Here is a 14,698-nt window from a genome sequence, read left to right on the forward strand (position 1 = left end):
TTATTTTTTGATACAGAATTATTCTCACACTTGTTAAAGCATGCAGTGTCTACAACTCCTAGCACAACAGCTGTTAGAGTTTTTTTAATAGACTTTTTTTCATCTAACATATGAAACATCTCCAGTAGGTCTTTAAAAATGATGTGACTTATATAATGGACAAAAATATTTCAATAATGTAATTGTTTCAAGAGTTTTTATTTTAAATGAAAAAATTCTCATGGATGCATTGAGGAGAGTATTCAAGGAGTTTGATAATGACAACTATGTAAGTATCAGTGTAGGATAGTGAAATAAAGTACAATAACAACAATGTTCATGGTCAGACAGACAAGAGGAAATAGAAGTATTGTACACCTCAGGGATCATGAATTACATGAAAGAATACCTATGTTAATCTCCATTTGGACAGCAATGTTAAAAGGTAGGACTTTGGACAGTATCTAGTGTGAAACCAATCCTTCATGCAGAAAAATCCAGGCAAATCCCTGTGCTCACACCTGTTCCATGTTAAGCCTGCAGAAGTAAAGGAAAGTAATGCTCACTAAACATTGTGAAAAGTACTATTCAGTCTGACCCTCTTCTGTTTGTCAGAATTTGGGTCCAGCTCTGAACTTCAGAGATGCTGGCATCACTCCAGCCTGGAGTTCCTTTAATTTCAAATCATTTCTGGGACATCAGTATCCTAGTATGTATTTTTCAGTTTATGAAATGGGAACAAATAATTATGTGATCTCTGAAGCTGCCAATAGGATAAAGGTTTTCAGCAGATAACTAAGCTGTAATCCTGTTTGCCACAGATAGAAGTGGTCAAGTAGTCCTTACATTACCTTACATAATTTCTTCAACTGATGACTAGAATTGGTCTACATTTGCCTCTGTTTCTAAGTAGGAAGAATTTAATACTCTCCAGAAGCTCTTCCTGTATGTGCTGGCTTCTACCATTCATGATGCTACTGCTCAAATGAATATGCTCTACATTTTTTCTGGCCTTTTATCTACAGGGCTGGCACACAAACAATACACATTAAATGCCCTACAGAGCTAAATTATCTAACTATAGAAATTAATACAGAAAAGCAGAAGGCTAACTGAAAAATTAAACATGATTAAGCTGGATAGATACATTTTACTAAGAAATTTGAAAACAGATTAGAGATTGAAATGCCATTTATAAACAGCAATGATGTTCCAGACATTGCAAGCAGTGTGGCAAGACAAAAGACCAATAGACAGATCAGAGACCACAGAAAAGAGTAAAAACATTCATATAAAGGACCATAGGGAATTTAAGGGGAGTATCATTTCACAGAATGCAGTGTGAAATGTTTGTTCTTCCTTCTGTAGATGAGAACCAGAAGGTAAATAAAGAGTTACAGGAAGATTTAAAAAGATGGCAAGTGTGAGAGTTCAACCACCAACTAATAATGTTAGTTCAGGAAAGATGAGCAACTTTCACTGTCGTTTCTTAGATATCTGATTCTAGATTTTCATCAGTAACTAATTCACAGATTCATAGAATTGTCTGAGTTGCAAGGGATCTTTCAGATCATTGTCTGGAGAAAAAATCACCTGCGTGTTTGTAAGATTGTATTATATATACAACACAAAATGCAAATGCAGTTAGAATATAACAAATTAAGTGATGAGCATGACCTTATGGTATACTTTAGTAGCAATGAAATACAGTAAACAGGACAGGAGGGTGAGTGTCACTGACTCAACACATGACTCTAACTTTATTTATCCTTTTACAAATTAAACGGATCTGGGACACAGTGTAACATAAGGCTTAGATATAGAAAAGATCTTACAAGAAGTGGACTAATATTTATTGCAGTTCACCCTTACAAAAGTTCTAGGTTTGCATGATGGAAGACTTGGCTGTCTCCCAGTAAACCATGACCATTCCAACTTTTGGTGTGGCCAATCTCAGAGGGCTGTACTTTGCTTGCATCTTCCAGTAGTTTTCACAGTGTTGCTCAGGGAATCAGTTTGCAAGTGAATATGGTGTTCTACAAATCAGCAAAAATGGTGAGTCCAAACTCTTTTTTAAGCTCAGTGAATCAATTGTTTAATTGAGGTGAGCAACAAGTATGGGAAAAAATGTTAATAACAGAATGCACGTAGCACCATGCTTCAGGGTTTTTTATGTATTCATTCAGCTTTGCTAAAGAACAAAATTTGTGAAAATTAGTGGGTAAACCTTATTTCATGCATCATTTGCAGTAACTCTTTTCTGTATTTCGGCTGCACTAAAAATATCTCCATGAGAGATAAGAGAGGTGCTAGAACAACCAGATGGCACTTGCTTATATTTATAACATTCATGTCTAGGGATAAGCCATATGAAACATACTAAAAGACTATGAAATGCTTGCATCATAAAAAAAAAAACAGATTTAAAATTGTTTAATTTTACAATGTGATCTCAGACAATAATTTAAAAGATTAAGACAGATAATTCCAAAAGTATCTGCAGCTTGCAAAATGCTAGCATCATGTAAACAGAAGTGAGCCAATCCAAGACCCTCATTCTAGATATATTCATACACATACACAACTGCTGGCATAAAATAGTTCCTAAATTATAAAAGTATGTTTTTCAGAATCAAGGATTTTCCAGGACTACTTGCTTTTCTTCCTCACTCTGGTGCACCTAACAAAAATATTACATTTAAATTTACCAAATAAAATCTTCTTTTGAATCTTGGTAAGTAACAAGTTACTTACTTCACATGCAGTGAGATTTATTTTTTCAACCCTTCTACAATCTGGGTGGTTTGCACACATAAGCTCCATTAAAAGACACAGAATTCTCTGTGTTTGCTGATGAGTAAAAACTACTAAATAACAATGCCAAATCTTGCTGAAGTGATCTCAGGTTCTCATCCATGGCAGAGAGACTTTTCATCCCTCATTAGTAACTCTGTGAATAGCTTCTTCTCCTAAACTGTAATGACAAGAATTAATATTATTAAATGGATAATGCCTGTAATGAAAGTATATACACTTTGGCCTGTTGGCTTATCATTTCCATGGGAAATCCAGTCCAAAGAATGATTAAATTCATCTAACTAAAGACAGATAAACCACACCCCCAAAAGTGCCTTATTTTCCTGTATTTTATCTAAAAAGCTCTGGATGATCAGCACAGCTAATACTGTCTACCATACAAAATCTAAACAGAGGTTAGATGTCTAAAAGCAGGTTTACTAGAAAGTATGCCAAAAGTATACCTTCTTCTGCCATGAAGAAACTCACTTCATATGAAATTATTTGCTCAGTACTACTGATACAAACACAAAGGCTATCCTACTGAGGTTTCTGCAGTTCTGGAAAGCAACACCATTATTTCCTGCCAGAAACCCATTCCAGTTTGCCAGCACCGTCTTACGTACACCTCACCTGGATATAATTTGCTGTCCATGGTCTGACCAGACTAATGGAGGGAACCTTGCAACCTCCCATGCCTTGCTTGGAACTCCTCAGGTTATACAGCCATCACTATCTGACACAGAGTCTCTGTTGCTGTAGTTTTGCATTTCTACACCTAGACGTATGGCTCTCAACAGTGGTTCAGCTACACCTCACAGAAACACCAAGGCACTGACACAAAAGCTTCAGGCCACTGTAAGGTTCAGCAAGTATTCCCCCCCATCAGCATCCTTATTTCCATTCCTTTTGGCTTCTCATTTTCTACAACACACTCCTATCCTCTCCTCACCTCGTTCATCGGGCCCCACCAACTCTACGTTGCCTCCTTACTCCTGTTCCCACTGCCGCTGTTGTGCTGAACTCACAGATCTCTGCAAGGCAGCTAAAGATGCCCCATTTCAGAGGGGTATTTCCCCCAGCATTCTTGCTGCTCCCTTGTTTCTCCTTTTACCTCCCAACTATTCAGACTGTTTTCAAGCATCACCTGAACTTCTCCCCTCATGTCAGGCTCAGACTTCAGCTTCAAACCCAGTTCACTTGGAGCAGCCCACCCCAAAATCCTTACTAGCCCATTTCCGAGCCCATCTCACAACCACACTCTCTGTCCCAACGCTGCCACCTGTTTTCTCCCTCGGAGGACCACTCCACTCCCTTGATGACAACTGCCGGCTTTGCCAGTCACCACCTTTCAGTATTTCCTCGTCGTACCTCGCGCGGTACCCACAGCCCCAGGAGGCTGGGGGGAGGAGAGGCGCTCGCTTTTCAGCCGAGGCGCCGCGAAGAGTCCCCGACGGACCCAGCCTGCGAGCCCCTCCCTCCGCCTTCCCTGCGGGCGCAGCCGGGACGGAGGAGGAAGCGCGTGCAGGCCGAGCCCAGCGCCAGGAAACGGCCGGCCGGCCCAGGCGCCGGCAGCGGGCAGCCACCGCCCTCCCGCCTCGGCCGCTGGGCGGGTGGCGGCGCGACTCCGCCCCGCTGCGGGGTTGGCAGAGGCGGCTCCGTTCGACGCCGTGACGCCGGCGGCGCTGGAACACCTGGAGGGGTGGCGGCGGTGCCTCCGGCTCGGCCCTGCCCTCCGCTCCTCGGCCGCGGGCAAGGTGAGTGCGGAGAAGGGGGCCCCGCCGGGCTCCGCGCCGGAACCTGCCGGGGAAACGGGTTCCGCCGGCTGCTGCCGGTGGCGAGCAGCCTCCCCCCGCTGCCCGCCCGCCCAGGGGGGAACGAGGCGGCGCGGCGGCCGGGCCTGAGGCGCTGGTGCCCTCCGGGTTAAAATCGGCGAGGTGCAAGATGGCATCTTCCCCCTCCCTCCTGCCGGGCGGTTATCTCACCATGATTATTGCATTTATCCGTTTCTGCCTCCCTTCCTCCCTACATCCTCCCTGGCTCGGTGCCCACTGGAAGCGGGGAGGATGGGGAGGAAAACGGCCGCTTCTCCTCCGTGGTTTCCGGCTTTGCTGCTGGGCTGCCAGGTTAAAATTCGGGCTGCCCGCCACCGTGACCCCAGGGCCGTGCCTCTGGTGCCTGAGCGGGGTCAGGTGCGCACCGGGCACCTACAGCCGATGACATTGGAATAATTGTAACAGAATGCTTCTCCTTCAGAGCTTGTATTTTGTTTAATCTCGATAACCCGCATCCATCTACTGGTGTGTGGTGTTGTCAATCTCATACATTGGGTTAGAATAAAAAGAAGAAAATTAGTTAATCAGTTTTTAGTAAGAGGAGAGGATGAAGGGCGCTGTGCTCTTTTCTTAGCTAGTAGCACTGTGTACACATTCAGCACCAAGTGTAAATAAGTCTCCCATCACCTGGTGCTGTAGGCTCAGGGCCTGTATGGGTCTTCCTTGAGCATTCAGTTTTGCCTTAGTGCATCCAGTTCTGATTTATATCTGAGACAGACAATCTCAGAGGTGCACCATGGAGTCCCCTATCCCAGGTGACACCATGTGGATATTCTGGAGCATGGTGTGAGTGTTGTTATTCTGTTTGGTTACTTGCCATTTTCCTTTATCCGCATGTATTTCCAGGAACCTGTTCAGGTTTTTTGTTTGTTTGTTTTCCTTATGTTTTATTTCTATATCTTCCTCCTTGAGTTTTGTGCTAATTGGATCTAGTTTAATTTGGACTTGCTCTTGTTCCAGAGCAAACTTCTTGGAAGTAAGCTGTTCTGGTCCAGCAGAGCTGTTGTTGAAAGTGTTTGATCACTTCTCCAAAGTGTTGGGCAGAGAAAATAGTAGGCTGGATTTGTTTATGGTCTTTCACCTGATTTCCCTGGTAATCTACTGTTTTTCAACTCCATTCGGAGTTCCGGGGAGTGGAAGACCCTCCTTACAGTGTTTTCGTCCTGGCACTAGCTGAGGAACTGCAGTTTTGATTCTAGTATTTAGCATGAAGTCTAGGAATGTCTCATTTAGACGTTAGCATTTTGAATACCCTATTAGCCTACTGATTTAAACTTAGTGACTTTATGATTTGAGATTTATGCTAATACTGATGCAAAAGGAATTCAGCGTAAAGCTATGGGGATCTCTTGTGTAGTGAAGTGCCATAACTGGTAAAACCAGTTGTGTTTTTCCCATGGCAGGTTCTATCTGAAGGTGATGTGGCTGTTAAATGCTGTCAAACCTTGTGTAAAGCTACCTTACTGTTTAAGTTTCATATGTGAAAAAGTTATTTCCAGAAAGGTTCAAAAGACAATGTAGTGAAAAGTCAGTTGCTTGCAATTGGAATTTGCCTACTTCTTAAGTGTGGAAGAAGTGTTTTTAGATGAGAGTGATTTCCTCCATTGTCTTCATGAGAACTGAGATTCAGATATACACACTTCTAAAGTTTTGCACGTTTAAGAAAATCAGTTCTTCATATGGAAAATCAGTTCTTTACCCTTTTTTTTTTTTTTTTTTTTTTTTGCATAAGATTATATCACTGTAGGAAGTAGAGTCTGAGAGTCACATATTACAAAGTAAAATTCCATTTGAACCCTATTACAGGGCTGTTTTTTTTTCCCCCTTTAGTAGTCTCAAGCACGCCTGTCTTGCCCATTCTTCTGTTTTGCAGCCTTTACAAGGCTGCTAAATTGTTCTAATGATTTCCCAAGTAACATTTTCTGGAAGAGCAGAATAATAACAGCTCTTGTCACTCTTAAGCTGGTGTTGAAAGCTTTTGGTATGAGTTGGCAGAAAAATGTGCTGGTATCTCAGCTAATGCTAAACATCAAGAAATATCCTCAAAGACACTTTAATACTTTTTTTCAAAGTCTTCTCCAGCAGCATGGCTCTGAAGTTGGTTCTTCAGGATGTTTTGCAGCTGCTTAACTGTAAAATCACTCTAAAGACACAATTATGCCACGTGATGCAGAAGCATTAAAATACAAAAGCCTGAAGAGTGCAGAAAGTTAAACAAAGAACCATGTAGGCAAGAGCAGTGGAGACATTTGACCTTTTGCATGTTTCTAGCAATAGTCTCGCAGTAGCTTTTCCTGCGGCTATTGTAAACAGTGGCAAAATGAGGGGCATTTTGACCGGTTATGCAAGCATTTACGTCAACTTGGGAACTGTCTGTTCCCAGTCACTGAAACAGTGCCCAGGTCCATCCTGTGAGTAGCTTCGTAGGCATCGCCACTGGTTTGGAAACGTTCAGCAAACGTGCCAGGCTCTGAGAGCAATAAAGCAAAGTTTGAGAGGGCTGTACATCTGTCAGGGATATGCAGAATGTATTGATTGTGGTCTTGACTCAAAGTGTAGTGAAAGAAGATCACGCTCTTCTTGTTTTGCTGTGCATGCTATACTTGTTTTGTTAATCAAATTTCTTACCCACTGATGTGAAAAGATCTCCTGAGGAATAAGGAGAAGATTATTTTTCCTGTTCCCTACCCTTGCATTGTTCCCCCTCAGGTATAATAGCATTGCTTCCTGACATCTGCACTGATGAAAAGGAAAGAAAGAGTCAGACTCTTGAGTGTTGACGGAGTCAGCAAATAGGGCATCTAAATGAGAGAGGTGTTGGTTTGAACTTTAGAACCATATTTATGACAGCATAGGTGTGGAAAAGGTTTTGTGCGTTTTCGTACATCCTCTGCTTTTTCCATCTGTTCTACAAAGGGAAGGGTTCCCAACACTAACACTCTAGACTGGTTATGGATAGAACGTGTCAGAGAAACTGTCTTCATATTGTCTTTTATAAACTATGCACAGCAGGTGTTCCATATGGCACTTTCTTTAATAGTATTTGGCCACTAAATTTAAAAATACCATTTTAAAGCTGGAAGAACAAATGCATATTACAAAACAATTTGATAATAATTTCAGAGAAATGAAGTGAATCTGCGTTTAGAGTGAGATTAAATACTGGACTGCATACATCCCCAGTTCTGCTCATTTGCAAAGTGATGTTAGATCCACCACTCAACTTCTTCCATGAGACACATACAATACTTATTTACAGTACTTACCCGGTTCTTTCCTAAGGACATGCTTTGCTCAGTGTTCTCACAGATATAAATGGAAAACTAGTAGTCAAGTGGAAGCTGTTGCCTGAGGACAAGCTGATACTATTTGCTGTTCTTGTATTATTTCACAAACAGCTTCTGAAAAATCAGTGTAATCAGAAGCGGTTTAAGATGAGTTATATGTGTGTCTAAATATCGATGTCTTTCTGTATATAAATAGTGAAAGATCTGTGCGCAGTTTATCTAGAAAGGACTGTTGTTTACTTGCTGATCGGCCAACTGTGAGTCTAACAGCACGTATTTGAAATATTTTGCTCTGAGACTGCGCGTACCATGTTGTGACTACACGTTACCATTCTTACGTTCATGAGATAAAACACTATTTTTAAGAATTTATTTTTCAGTTGTTAAAAAAACAAAAAAGCAGCTCTGTGTTTCATTTCACTATATGTTGTGCTATGAGAAGATGAAGATTACCCATGCCTTTAAATTTATGAATTAATACTCTTTGGTACAGTTTGCAGGCAGTACCAATATTAAAAAAAAAAAAAAAAAGGACGAATGATAGCAATTGATTTGGTCCTTGCACTCACATGGGAGCAAAAATAGGTTTAAAAAACTTAGTGATATTGTATTCACATCTTCATGTCAACTGAAACTTTTCTCTAGCAACTCTTAATACCAGAAAGCAGTGCAGCTCAGATATATTCAATTTCTGGGTATAAGTACATGGTAAACTTCTATTCTGCAAATTTACTGTATTTATCCACAACTGTCTTCTATTAAATTATACGTATTGGGAAGAGAAAAATAAAAAACTTGAAATGATTACAAAAGAAATGAGGCACTGGCTGTCATCCTCAATTTTGACTGCATCAGGAAACTAAGCAGAGTAATTTCCTATTTTAATTGTGCGTTCTGCAATAATCTTTCCACATTAGAAGCATAATAATTGTTTTTAGAATAAAGTAACTCTTAGAGTACTCAGTGAAGTATTTATTGGTCATCTGCCTTGTGTAGAAATTATTAACAATCAGCTTAATACACAGTGAAAGGTGGGTCATTACATACTTAGTGTTAATAGTTCTGCTAATTTTGCTGGGTTTATTGTTTGCAGATAGGTCCCCAGGTATTGCTAAAAAATGAAGAAATCTGGAGGTCTAGGTCTTCATACCTTATGTGTGACTTCTGATGGTTGAAGTCCTTAATGACAGAATCGTGGTCATTTATTGTGCCTACTTTTATTATTGTGGTTTGTCCTCCCTGCAACTGATCAGCCTGAAAAAGACAGCAAAGAATGCTATATAGGCTCCAACTAAATGTAAAACAGGCTCCAGTTTCTATTTTGAGTTCAGTGTTGTTGGCTGGTTGGTTTGCTTTGCATGTCTAGTTGTGTTGTTAGTATTTCTTGTCTTGAGACTTTAAAGGATCAAGACAAACACATAAATGAAATGTTAAGTTTTTGTCAGCCTTTTGTAAGGCTCAGTAGAGAGAAAGAGGAAATGGAGTAAATCATATCAATAAGTGTTAGTTTCAGAAGCGTTTGCTGTGAATGAGAAAATTGGTTCCAGTGAACTCACATCACATGCCATGTCCCGTGTACAGTGTTAATCAATATGCTGGTGAATCTGTTTCCCTGATGGTTTGACTGACCATCATGAAACCCCAGTTCTAAGAGAAGCCAAGGAGAAGAGCGTTCTTTCTGTATGACTTAACCATGTAGTTTGTGTGCCAGATGCAGAAACTGCCATTTCTCAGGGAGCAGTAGGGTTCTGGTTTGGTTGCTCTCAGTTGCTCGTTGGAGATTCTGTTAGCGGCCTGTGCAGAAGTTTAGAGTTGTACTGTACCCCAGTTATGTGAAGGGGGTTAAACAGCATGAATTTCTTTCACTCTCATAACCACCCAGGTGCTGGAAAACATCAGCAGTCCTTCTCTGTGTAAAGCATGCTGCTTTCCTGATGCTTCTGTTACAAATGCATTAAATATCTTTTTAGATGTCAACTCCTGAAGTGGATTGAAGGAGTAATTTCATTTGTACATCTTCTCCCTTGTAAGACTGCAGATTATTCTGAGAAGTTGGGGATAATACATAAGATGTGTCTGAAGGTAAAGGAATAGGCAGAAAGTTGTAGTAGATGGGAGAAACTCTAATGCCACGCTTGCACAACAGTTCTGCAAACTTTCTGAAGTAATAAATAAATGCATCAGTGAGTAGACTAATGGAATGAAAGTGCGGATTTAAAGCTAAGCGTGGATGATTCAGCAGGATTAGAACATCAGTGGTGAGTGTTAAGAGCTTTGGAGAAAAAATTAAATCTTGTCATTTGTCATATCAACATTAACTCATTTTATCTGAGTTACTAGTGGCAGCTAGTCATGCGGTCAGGCTAAGCATTATAACTGTAAGTCTAGCTATGTATAATCTTGATACTTGAATGCCTTTATAGACCCTGACCCAGTTTTTGCTATTTTCACGTGCTGACAATGTGGCTAATTCAGAGCCGTAGGCCGCTCTGTTTGATTTTGTTTGCAGAAGGCAAAGTGATACATGGTTTGAAGCTCCTGACTCATTGGGTCTGCGTGTTTGTAGACAGGTTCTAGAAGATAGAACTGGGGCCCTCATAAGCTGCTTCTTGCAGTGAAAGTGCTTCTTGCTTTGGAAACCCATTGCCTTGATTCGGTTTGATCACAGCTCTCAGGGAGCAGAGGAGAGGAAACAGGTTGTCAGCCAATAGCTGTTGAAGAGGCACAGACGGTATTGCTTCCCTCACCTAAGCAGATCACAGATTTTCTTCTCATAGAGCTATTTTACATAAATGAAACTAACACTGTTTTGCATGTAGAACTCCTAAAAATTTTTTGTTTTTTGTTTTCTGTTGTTGTTGTCTAGTGCTACTGTACTAATTACAATATTAAAAGTTCATTGCGAAATTACTGTTCTAATACAAATGTTTAAGTGAATCAACTGCAGTGCATGTTTCTTTCATGTTTATAGTTATAAGGCATGGGGACTTTAAAGTGCTGAGAGTTTGATGGAACTGGAAAATCTTCAGAACACTTCAGCTGCATTGAGAAGACAGTAAACTGAGAGCATAGTGCTGACTATCAGTAAAAGTGCAAAACCATCTGTACTTTCTCATTGGCGCATCACATCAGGCTTGCTGAATTCTGCTCTGCCTCTCATTCTTTGTTTCATTCTTTTGCTTCTACATGCATCTAAGAATATATTGTTCAATTACCTGCCATCCTATGTAACTACATTAGGTCAGTTTTGAATGCTAAATTTCATCTTTAGATCAGCACTTGTAACAGCTGCGCAAGGATTTGAGCTCATCTCTTAGTTCTCAGAAGTTGTGATTGAATCCCCACTGTTTTAGATGCAGTCTTCACGGTTGAAAGATTCCTGTTTGTTGTCTCTTGTTGCTTCCTGCTTTCTCCTATAGAATCTGTTGACTGTGGATTAGTATAAGAGCTACGTAAGCAATGCTCAGCAAAGAACAGATGTTTGAATGAGGAGAAAAGATTTATTTATTTTTAAAGTTCCACGTAACTGAGAGAGCATTAAGATCTGAATTTCACCTTGCCACATGACGCTTCTTAATTTTTCTTTTCCAGTGAATGTTAAATATTTCTGAGTGATGTTAATATAATAGATAATATTGTTCAGCTCTTGGGAAACCAGATAACCCATGCTGCAGCAAACAGTAATATAATAAAATTGAAAAAGAGAAGCAAAGCAGTCACAGAGAGAATATGGAATGGAAGGGAAGCGTAGGGAATGCTAAAGACTTAATCATTCGAAACACCAAGTTAGCATTTTCCTGTTTGCAGAGAAAAATGTTGGTGATTTATTGAAATGGTTTGGGAGGGTGCAAAGGAACAGAATTTTCCATAGTCATGTGGAACAGAAGTGCCATGTGCAATTCCTTCCAGCAACATGGCTACTAAAATATCACGGTAGGAAAGCAGTGTGATGCAGTAGGCCAGCAATATTTTCAAGTTCTTAGTGCATTCCAGCTGTTTTGGCTACTTGTGTAATTATTTAGTGGGTAAATATCCTACAGCCCAGACAAACCACCGCAGATGCAGAGATGCCCTGGCTGGCTGCGTGCAGGGCAACCTTGGTTCCAGCACACCTTGTTAGCTCTGGCAGCATGCAGTGTGAATGCAGCTGTGCTCCTTCCAAAGCCAGGTTGAGCTTAGAAACAGCTGGGTGCTATTTCAGTGTCTAGGCCAGTGAGTGTGCCAGGCTCAAGCTGCCTGGATGCAGGCCTCTCTGGTGCCAGTCCACACACAAGGGGTTGCAAAACATAGTGTTGAGGTCTCCTGTGGCTTTTCAGGGCCAGTGAGGAACTTTAGGGGTTCAGCAGGGCTGATAGGGCCCCGGTTCCATACAAAGATGGGTGTTCTAGCACTGTGATCCCTTGTCTTCTAAGTAGGCTCCTTGTGGATCAGGCCAGCTTAGGTTTAAAGCTGAAGCTGAGGTAGCATCTGTCTGTCTCAAAACACTAGGTAGCACTTCTAGAATGAGCAGAGTGTGAATGCACTCAGAAGACCTGAGATCCGTAGCACCTATGCTTGCTGCTGGTTTTTTCCATATTATTCAGAGTGTCCCTATCTTTTCTTAGATGTCTTTCAACGAGATAACGAATGCTGCACTGCTCTTTATCATTAAAGGTAATGGAAACTTTCTGAATGAAATGTTTTCCAGTGGGGTGATGGATGCTATTTTTTTTCCAGGTCAGCATATTATTTACTGAAACACTTTTTAGTCTTAGAATTCTCACATTAACTTCCCTCTGGCAAATTAAGTTCAGTTTTATATTTGAAAGTACATGAAAACATAGGTTAATTTTGACTGCAGTTTTCAGGGAAGGTACATTTGCAGTTGCACTCAGATGCAAACACAAGAATTCCTGTAGTACTACATCCAGCTACATCCAGCACAAGTAAATATTCCTATGTTTTCCTTTTTGTTTTTTTATTTTAATGTCTGTGTTAATAAATACTGTTCTCATCTCAGTAAAGCTAAACTGTGATGCTGAAACATGAAATGAAATTAGTATACAGTAGTGTAAATATCTCACAAGTGTATCTAACTTGTAACAAGTTCTGTGTAAGTGGAGATCGTGGGGTCCAATCTGAGTGCAGTTTTGTGGTCTCAATTAACAGCTAAAAGAATTGCAGAATTGTAGCAGACATTCTGGTTTTCCAACCAGTGAGAGAAGTGAAACTCAGCTGAAACATAACTGATTTCTTTATGAAAATTCCTTGAACAACATCTGAAATGAATGGTATCAAGGAACTCTTTGTGATGGATGTTATAGGTGATAAACCGCAAACTCGGTCAAAAGTCACTTGATTCTTTCTGAGCAACCTCAGTTCTTTTCACTCAAGGCCAGCACTCGCTGAGCTGTCCCTACAACCTGAGTTCTCATTCAAATCAAAAGCTGATTCTGCATTGGAAATAAAAGGGACCCAGGGACTGAGCTTGAGCACTGTGCTGCTTTTGGTTCCTGCTGTTTAACTGCTGCAGTCTCCCTGGCAAGCTTATGTCTATATCACATAGAGGTCTCCAGGACCCTTCTCTCTGTGTGATTTGAGTGGTAGTGCATGCCAGGAGTATAGCAGTCAGTATAGGTAAGACTCCACCCTCTATGGGCATATGGAACTATCTCATCAGGACTTGTAGCTTCAAACTTCTCATGTGCCTTCATGTCGCACAGTGGGTACAGAAGCACATGCCTTCATTTTCATACCATAGACACAGTTCTCAGGCACTCAAAACTACAAAAATTCTGCACAAAGGGCATAGGGGTGTGATGTAGGACTTGGAATGCAGCTGGAAAGACCTCCGAGTCAAATATAAGGTCAGATATTTAGGAAAAAAGAATGTGAGCTGTGCTTGCAAAATGAGAATTCAATGTCACCTTATCTCTTCTTTCTTTAAGGTTGCTGGTTTCTAGGAGAGTAAGGTGAGCATGTACAGTATTTAAGGTCAGTGCCTTAGACCTGTTCCCCTTGTTGATAGCTACACTTTGTTCCACATCATGTGCATATCATTTTACCTAGATAGGCTGTTCTTTGCTTCCTGTTAAACCAAGCGTGCTGCTCAATAACTGAGTCATGGGTGTGTAATCAAGCCAAATCCTGTGTTCGTGTTCCTATCTCTTGCACATGTTGACTTAAGGAGGAACTGTATTTAAACAGTAAAGTCGAGACAGCTATTAGAAAACTGAAATTAACATTGCCTATGCTCTGTGACTCTAAAACCTAAAGCAAAGCCATGCCTGTTGCTGTCCATTCTGCATGTTGTTTGACATGACAGTGCTGTAAAACAAATAGTAATCCAAAGCAGTTCTTTCCTCCTCTCTGTTTTTTGGTCATTGGCCTTACTATTTAACTCTGCTTGGAAGGCAGGATTATGAATTTTCTCACCATCTCTCCTGCAGCGGTTATGAGCACTTCATGAAAATTCAATTTCAGGAAAATAACCTACTCTGATATAATCTTCCAGCGTCTTATGGAACTTCGCCAGGAAGTTTCACAGGTACAGAGAGCAGAGAGGCTAGAATCCAAAATCTAAGATTTGGCTCTGTTTGGCTGCAAATGGGAGTACATGTGCTTCACAGTTGCAGGAAGTTCTCAGGTTTACGTAGCCATGTCCGAATCCCTGCAATCTGTGCCAGTCCCATTTCATTTCAGTGATTGCCATACTGTCTTCAGGCAGTACCTTGTTAGCTATATTGCCAATCATGATTCCCCATTGTAGTCCCTGTTCATTCTCCCTCAGATTAGTACCAGAGAGTCCTCCCTGGAAGCAAC

The 14,698-nt window shown here is 40.9% G+C and overlaps 1 protein-coding gene and 1 long non-coding RNA gene across 8 annotated transcripts in view; one reads left to right on the top strand and one right to left on the bottom strand.

The window, feature by feature from the left end:
* Window positions 1–230: 230 nt before the first annotated feature.
* On the bottom strand, window positions 231–4,360 carry LOC149917514 (uncharacterized). The gene is made up of 3 exons (XR_016467788.1): window positions 4,147–4,360; window positions 2,734–2,953; window positions 231–516 (listed from the first exon to the last, which is right to left on the bottom strand). It is a non-coding gene; the product is annotated as an uncharacterized LOC149917514 (long non-coding RNA).
* A 17-nt stretch (window positions 4,361–4,377) lies between these two features.
* The window catches only part of ICA1 (islet cell autoantigen 1), a 69,231-nt gene continuing 58,910 nt past the window's right edge, over window positions 4,378–14,698 (top strand). Inside the window, exons 1-3 of one of the 7 annotated variants that reach the window (XM_090142749.1) lie at window positions 4,397–4,532; window positions 12,502–12,550; window positions 13,825–13,870. The gene's annotated coding sequence lies outside the window, so the exon portion shown is untranslated. Of the gene's footprint in view, window positions 4,533–12,501; window positions 12,551–13,824; window positions 13,871–14,698 lie in introns of all 7 variants that reach the window. The other 6 variants (XM_090142750.1, XM_090142747.1, XM_090142748.1 and 3 more) reach the window with 6 other exon arrangements.

This window comes from Phasianus colchicus, chromosome 6 (assembly GCF_987193195.1).
Source record: "Phasianus colchicus chromosome 6, bPhaCol1.hap1.1, whole genome shotgun sequence".
NCBI classification, from domain to species: domain Eukaryota; kingdom Metazoa; phylum Chordata; class Aves; order Galliformes; family Phasianidae; genus Phasianus; species Phasianus colchicus.